Raw genomic sequence first — 9,000 nt, 5'->3', positions numbered from 1 at the left:
ATATCACCAACACTAAATAAACATATTAACCTCTAACCCGCCGTTCCCTCCCACATCGCCAACACTAAATAAACCTATTAACCTCTAAACTGCCACCCCCCCACATTGCCAACTCTAACTAAACCTATTAACCTCTAAACTGCCGCCCCCATATCCCCTACACTAAATAAACCTATTAACCTTTAAACAGTCTTCCCCGCACATTGCCAACACTAACTAAACATATTAACCTCTAAACCGCCCCCCACATCGCAAACACTAAATACAATAATTAACCTCTAAACCACCACCCCCACATCGAACCTAGTTAAATTAAACTATTAACCCCTAAACCTAACACCCCCTATCTTTAACATAATAAAATAGACCTAAAGTAAAGTTACAATTATTAACTATTTAAAAATAAATACAAACTTACCTGTGAAATAAAAATAAAACCTCAGCTTAAACTAAAAAATACCTAACATTACTTGTTTAAAAAAATCTAATAATACCAAAAATAAAAAACCTAACATTAATAAAAATAATAAACAGACACGGCTAGATTATGAGTTTTTTGTTATGGTGAAAAAGCAGCGTTATGGCTCTTTTTCACTGCCGCTGGTATTATGAGTCTTGCAGGTATATCTGTACCGCACACTTTTTTGGCCATAACGCAACATAACTACCTCAGCTTTCAAAAAGTCCTTTTTCTATGGGACTTCCATAGCGCTGGTATTACAAGTTTGCCTGTCCGGCCAAAAAGTGAGCCGTACAGCCCATAACTACAAGATCCATACTGTAAACTGAAAGTCAGTAGTTATGGGTTTTATGTTACAAGGCCGTAACATAAAACCCATAACTAAAGTGTTACAAGCTAGCTACAATATAACTAATAAAAAACCTAACACTAACCCCCGAAGATCCACTTACAGTTTTTGAAGACTGGACATCCATCCTCAATGAAGCCGGGAGAAGTCTTCATCCAAGCGGCAAGAAGTCCTCAACGAAGCCGGGAGAAGTCTTCATCCAAGCGGCAATAAGTGGTCCTCCAAGAAGTCTTCATCCAGACGGCATCTGCTATCTTCAACCTTCCGACGCGAAGCGGCTCCATCTTCAAGACATCCGGAACAAAGCATCCTCTTCTGTTGACTGCTACTGAAGAATGAAGGTTCCTTTAAGGGACGTCATCCAAGATGGCATCCCTTGAATTCCGATTGGCTGATAGAATTCTATCAGCCAATCGGAATTAAAGTTGAAAAAATCCTGATTAGAACAGCCAATAGAATGTGAGCTCAATCCTATTGGCTTATTGGATCAGCCAATAGGATTGAAGCTCAATCCTATTGGCTGATTGCATCAGCCAATAGGAGTTTTTCAACTTTAATTCCGATTGGCTGATAGAATTCTATCAGCCAATTGGAATTCAAGGGACACCATTTTGGATGACGTCCCTTAAAGGAACCTTCATTCTTCAGTAGCAGTTTTTTGTAATTTAGGTAATTGTATTTTATTTAGTTAATTGTATTTAATTTAGGTAATTTATCTAATTGTAGTGTAAGGTTAAGTGTTAGTGTAACTTAGGTTAGGTTTTATTTTACAGGTAATTTTTTATTTATTTTAGCTAGGTAGTTATTAAATAGTTAATAACTATTTAATAACTATTCTACCTAGTTAAAATAAACACAAACTTGCCTGTAAAATAAAAATAAACCCTAAGCTAGATACAATGTAACTATTAGTTATATTGTAGCTAGCTTAGGATTTATTTTACAGGTAAGTATTTAGTTTTAAATAGGAATTATTTAGTTATTGAAGAAAAAAAGAAACATGGCCTAGTACCACAAAAGCAATAGATCAGATCAAACAGATGCAAGTGTAAACTCATAAACAAGGCGCACCCCACGGTGCTATTGATGCAGACTGGAACCTCACCGTGATCCAGCTCACTGATAAGCTACAACAAAGTTCCAGTCATAGATCTTTAGGAAGGCCTGTAGAGGAGTACCTGGGTAAGGATATAATACACAGGGCAAAAAGTAATTAAGATTTAAACTTACAGGATCCAATGCACCTGAAGGTGCACTAATGGCAATCTGGGACCTTACAGCCACCCAGTAGACTGATAACTCCAGGCAGAATCAGCATAAGTCCCAGAAAAACGATTTCCAAAATCCCAGCAAGTGTAATCAATAAAACACTCCAAAAAAGTAGAAAGTGTATTTTATAAAAACTTTAATAAATATTTAGTTATTAATAGTAGGTTTGTTTTAGATTTAATTTAATTATATTTAAGTTAGGAGGTGTTAAGGTTAGGGCTAGACTTAGATTTAGGGGTTAATAAATTTAGTATAGTGGCGGCGATGTTAGGGGCAGCAGATTAGGGGTTAATACTATTTAATTAGTGTTTGCGATGCGGGATTGCGGCGGTTTAGGGGTTAATATGTTTATTATAGTGGCGATGTCTGGAGTGGCAGATTAGGGGTTAATAAATATAATGTAGGTGTTGTCGATGTCCGGAGCTTCAGATTAGGGGTTAATAAGTGTAATGTAGGTGTCGGCGATGTCCAGGGCGGCAGATTATGGGTTAATAAGTGTACAATTAGGGGTGTTTAGACTCGGGGTTCATGTTAGGGTGTTAGGTGTATAAATAAATTTTGTTTCCCCATAGGAATCAATGGGGCTGCGTTACGAAGCTTTACGCTGCTTTATTGCAGGTGTTAGGCTTTTTTTCAGCCAGCTCTCCCCATTGATGTCTATGGGGAAATCGTGCACGAGCACGTACAACCAGCTCACCGCTGGCTTAAGCAGCGCTGGTATTGGAGTGCGTTATGGAGCACAATTTTGCTCTACGATCACTTCTTGCCTTTTAATGCAGGGTTTGTAAAAACCTGTAATACCAGTGCTGTAGATAAGTGAGCGGTGACAATAACGTGCAAGTTAGCACCACACCCATCATAATACAAAACTCGTAATCTGGCCATAAGATAGCTACAATATAATTATTAGTTATATTGTAGCTAGCTTAGGGTTTATTTTACAGGTAAGTATTTAGTTTTAAATAGGAATTATTTAGTTAATGATAGTAATTTTTATTTAGATTTATTTTAATTATATTAAAGTTAGTGGGTGTTAGGGTTACACTTAGGGTTAGGTTTAGTGGTTAATAACTTTAGCATAGTGGCAGCGACGTTGGGGGTGGCAGATTAGGGGTTAATAAGTGTTATGTAGGTGGCAGCGATGTTAGGGCGGCAGATTAGGGGTTAATAAGTGTAGGTAGGTGGCGGCAATGTCAAGAGTGACAGATTAGGGGTTAATAAGTGTAATGTAGGTGTCGGCAATGTCAGGGGCAGCAGATTAGGGATGTTTAGACTCAGGGTTTATGTTAGGGTGTTAGGTGTAAACATAACTTTTCTTTCCCCATAGGAATCAATGGGGCTGCGTTACGGAGCTTTACGCTCCTTTATTGCAGGTGTTAGGCTTTTTTTTAGCCGGCTCTCCCCATTGATGTCTATGGGGAAATCATGCACGAGCACGTAAAACCAGCTCAAAGCAGCACTGGTATTGGGTGCGGTATGGAGCTCAATGCTGCCATATTGCCTGCTAACGCTGTGTTTTTGCAAACCTGTAATAGCAGCGCTATAGGGAGGTGAGCGGTGGAAATAACTTACAAGTTATCAGTGAGCCGCTCATAATCCAAAAATCGTAATCTAGCCGTAAAATTGCAAAAAAATTAAAAAACTACCATTACAAAAAATAACAAACGAAATTATCTAAAATAATAAAAGTTATTCCTATTCTAATACCCCGTTTAAAAAAAACAAACAAAAAAAAAACACACCCAAAAATAAAAAAAAACATAATCTATAATAAACTACAAATAGCCTTTAAAAGGGCCTTTTGTAGGGCAAAGTTAAGATATTTTTTATTATTTTATTTAGTGTTTGCAATGTGGGGGGACGGCGGTTAGGGGTTAATAGGTTTATTTAGTTTTGGTGATGTGGGGGCAGCGGTTTAGCGGTTAATAGGTTTAGTTAGTGTTGGCGATGTGGGGAGCAGTGGTTTAGGGGCTTATAGGTTTAGTTAGTTTTGGCAATGAGTGGGAGCAGCGGTTTAGGGGTTAATAGCTTTATTTAGTGTCAGCGATGTTGGGGAACGGCAGTTTAGAGGTTAATAGGCTTAGTTAGTGCTGGCAAATTTGTTTAAGCAAATTAGTTATGTTAAGTTAAATCATTTTTCGTATTGATTTGTTATTTCGGATCCATTGTTTATTCACATTCATTATTCTATTCTAAACTTTTGAATACCATAATGAATATGAATAAAGAATGGATCCGAAATAACGAACGGATCCAAAATAATGAATGGATCCAAAAACTATTTAACTTAAAATAACTAATTTCCCAAAACAAAATTATTTATTTAACTAATGAAAACGAAATGAAACTAAGCAATTTTTTAGCATTGCTAGGATATGTAGGACATCATTGATCATAACCTTCAGATATATTTCAATTTGTGGATATTGTGTAAGCTGGGGCATAAAGTTAGATGTATTCATCAACTTTTTTACCCAATCATTTGGAGTAATCTTTTCCCCTTCACTCTCTTCTAACAGGGCAACCAAGTTCATAACAGCTTGATTATCCAGATTTGTATCACCATGTTAGCTATACATCTAATTCAACCTTATCTTTCTAACACATAAGTGAAGATCCTTAATCACCTCAAAGCAATCAATCTTGTTAGTAGGGGATAAAGAGAGGCATCTACTTAGCACATTCATTGATGACTTTTAGTTTTGAGGGGTTTGTTAGAAAGATTAATCATCTTTAAAGTAGCAGGGGTTACTATCTTGGTCATCTCGACCAGTCCTCCCTGCTCCTCTCATTCTGTTTGTACCATTATCTGCTCCTGCCCTTGCTCCTGTTTCTTACATTTCTCTCTGCCCTTTCCTCTCCTCATTTTTCTTTTTTTTTTTTTTATGTTCTATAATTTTTTGTCAAGATTGCCTCTCTTACTTCTGTACTGGAAACTAATAATGTTGAAGTATTTTCTTCTTCATTTTCCACAGCAGAAGATTCACATTCTAATGATGAGATATCATCCTTATTTGCTTTAGAGGAAGAGAATGTCCACCTATGTCTAGTTTTTTTTTTATCTTATGTAAAAACTTTCCCTTTTTCAAAGTAAATTTCTTGTACTTAAATTCATTCCTCATCTTCTTATATGCAGTCTTTAATACCTCTATAAATTCAAACTTGTTCAATTTGAATCTATAGAGGTTCTTGGAACAGGCTATTAGTGCCTGTTCCCACTTGTCCATGTAGCTATCAAAATAATAACTAAAAGAAGGGAAAAGGCAAACTTTAAGACCTCTAGGTATTATGTGTATTGCTAGATATGTGCTCTTGTTCCATACTGAACTTGTATGCTTTCTAATAAATGCTCAAAGAGCCTTCAAGCCTTGTTCCCAGTCACTGATTTCTTTATTAGAATTGACTTCATTATTGATGTTAGCAAAAATTGTATTAATATTAGCTTGATTATCTTTTTCTTGTTGTATGAAATCATCCATGAAACTTATTGAAGTCATGATTAAATTACCTCAAAGAAAGACTACCTAATAGTCTTATGCAATTAGTTCAAAAAAGGTCAAAAACTAATACTCGGATAATAAGGTAATGAGACACCAACTAATTCCCCTAGGTGAGAAACCCACATAATCACAAAGGGGTACTTCCTAATGCCAAATAACATGTAACAAACAGGGAAAGAAAGAAAAGAGCATTACTACAGCACATTAAAGCCCATAGGCTACTGGGCGTACTAACATAAGTATGAAGAATGGGAAAAAGGGGGAAGCCTACACAAGTTAAAACATAACTTGTAATATAATTAAAACCAACATACAGTTAAAACATAAGTAAAACACATAATTAAGCACACTACCTTTAAAATAATTATAAATAAACACAGAAAACAATTAAGGCCCCTATAGTTGGTGAATTAAATTTGGAAATATCTGAGTTGAATTTAAAACTGAACATATTTTAATCTACAGTATATACTGTAGGTGCTAAAAACTGTGTATCAGAAGATGAAGAATGATTTGGATAAAAAAAAAATCATTAAAACTAAGTGTGAGAAACTTACAAGACACATTAAGGATTCTGAACAAGGGAGAGTTTTTAGGTGGGATGATAAAAAAAACCTAGATGTGAGTGAAGATTCTTAAGCAAATATAAATGATGTTTCATCATCAGAATGCGAATGTTCCACAGTGGAAGATGGTGAAGAGAGTACTTTTCAGAGAACGCTATTAGTTTACAGTGCAGTAGCAAGAGAGGCAATCTTGTAAGAAAATGATAGAACATCAAAACCAAAACAAAAAGCAAAAGGAGGGAAGGACAGAAAGAAATTTATGGAGCAGGAGCAGAGGGGGGTACAAACAGAACAAGAGGAGCATAGAAGACTGGTTGAGACAACCAAAATGGTAACCCCCTACTAGTTTACAAATTATTAATCTTTCTAACAAACCCCTCAATAGTCATAAAATGAGTGTGTTAAGTAAAGACCTCTCTTTCTCCCCTACTAACAAGATTGATTGCTTTGAGGTGATTAAGGATCTTCATTTAGGTATACTTGTTGGAATGTTTTTATTCTTATGTACTTTAAGTAACAGGTTGAAAGTTGCAATTTTAGGTTTATGAATCAACAAGTTAAACTATTTTTCACAAATCAGACCATTGCCTTTTGCATCAATAATAAGCTTTAGATATTGTGACATGAAATTATCTGTTGGATCCCCCAAAATTGTTTATTATATCGTTTGTCCCTTTGGTGCATGGCCTCAGTGATATACATATCTGTGGGCCATCTCACAATATTTCCCTCTTTATATGAAGGCTTCACCACCACATCCTCCCATGACTTATCTAAATTAGATACCTCTTTAAGATGTATATGTTAGACATGTGCAATTAGTTTCGACCAAATTTCGTTTTTGGACAAATTTTGGCCGATTTGGAGATTCGGATGAATCTGAATTTCCAAATCGGCACCATAACCAAAATTCTTAAACCTAATAAATCTGTTTCTGAATTTTTGGATCCATTCTTTATTCATATTCGCAATTTTTCATCTAAACAGAAGTTCCCAAACATCTCCAACACTAACTAAAACACTAAATAAAGCTATTAACCCCTAAACCGCCACCCCCCACATCGCCAACACTAACTAAACTTAATAACCTCTAAACTGCCATCCCCCCCACATCACCAACACTAAATAAACCTATTAACCTCTAAACCGCCGCCCCCCACATTGCCATCACTAACTAAACTTATTAACCTCTAAACCGCTGCCCCCCCACATCGCCAACACTAAATAAACCTTTTAACCTCTAAAATGCCCCCCTCACATCGCAAACACTAAATAAAATAATTAACCTCTAAACCCCCACCCCCAAAATGCAACTAGCTAAATCAAACTATTAACCCCTAAACCTAGCACCCTCTAACTTTAACATAATTAAAATAGACCTCAAGTAAAGTTACAATTATTAACTATCTATTTAAAAATAATTTAAAAACTTACCAGTGAAATAAAAATAAAACCTCAGCTTAAACTAAAAAAAAAACCCTAACATTACTTATTTAAAGAAATCTAATAATACCAAAAATAAAAAACCTAAAATTACTAAAAATAATAAAACCTAACATTAATAAAAATAATAAACACTAAAATTACAAAAATAAAAAAACTACCCATAGAAAAAAAAAAAAATTATCCAAAATAATACAATTTATTCCTATTCTAATACCCAGTTTTAAAAAAAATAATTAAAAAAACCCACCCAAAAATAAAAAAACCCATAATCTATAATAAACTACCAATAGCCCTTAAAATGGCCTTTTGTAAGGCATTGCCCTAAAGTTAACAACAGCTCTTTTGATCTTTTTAATTTTATTTAGTGTTTACGATGTGGGGGGACGATGGTTTAGGGGTTAATAGGTTTAGTTAGTGTTGGCAATGTGAGGGAGCAGCGGTTTAGGGGTTAATAGCTTTATTTAGTGTCGAGGATGTTGGTGAACAGCGGTTTAGAGGTTAATATGTTTAGTTAGTGTTGGCAATGTGGGGGAGGCGGTTTAGGGGTTAATAGGTTTAGTTAGTGTTGGCGATGTGGGGGGGGGAGTTAGTTTAGCTTTATTTAGTGTCGGCAATGTCAGGAATGGTGGTTGAGATAATTTTGTTTTGGCAAATTAGTTAAGTTAAATCGTTTTTGGGATTCATTCGTTATTTCGGATACATTCTTTATTTACATTTATTATTCTATTCTAAACTTTAGAATAGAATAATGAATATGAATAAAGAATGGATCAGAAATAATAAATGGATACGAAAAACGATTTAACTTAAAACAACTAATTTGCTGAAACTAAATAATTTTTTTAACTTAACTAATTTCCCGAAATGAAATTATTTATTTAACTAATGAAAATGAAATGAAACTAAACAATTTTTTTAGCGTTGCACAGGTCTAGTTTATGTAGGACATCATTGATCATAGCCACCAGATATATTTCAATTTGTGGATCTTGGGGCCTATTTACCAAATGATTGTCTGACATGATCCGATCAGCGGATCATGTCCGACAGACATCGCTGAATGCGAACAGCATTCGCTCTCTGCATTTAGCATTGCACAAACAGTTCTGGTGAACTGCTGGTGCAATGCCGCCCCCTGCAGATTTGCAGCCAATCGGGGTGTCAATCAACCCGATCGTATCTGATCGGGTTGATTGCTGTTCGCGGCCTCAGAGCAGACGGACAGGTTATGGAGCAGTGGTCTATAGACACCATCTTCCATAGTAGATTATTCACATTCTAATGATGAGATATCATCCTTATTTGATTAAGAGGATAAGAATGTCCGCCTATGTCTAGGTTTTTTTTTTTATCCTATGTAAAAACTCTCTTTATTTTTCATTTAATTCATCCCTCATCTTCTTATATGCA

Source organism: Bombina bombina, chromosome 5, assembly GCF_027579735.1.
Source record: "Bombina bombina isolate aBomBom1 chromosome 5, aBomBom1.pri, whole genome shotgun sequence".
NCBI classification, from domain to species: Eukaryota; Metazoa; Chordata; class Amphibia; order Anura; family Bombinatoridae; genus Bombina; species Bombina bombina.
Note: the sequence above shows the minus strand (reverse complement) of the source record.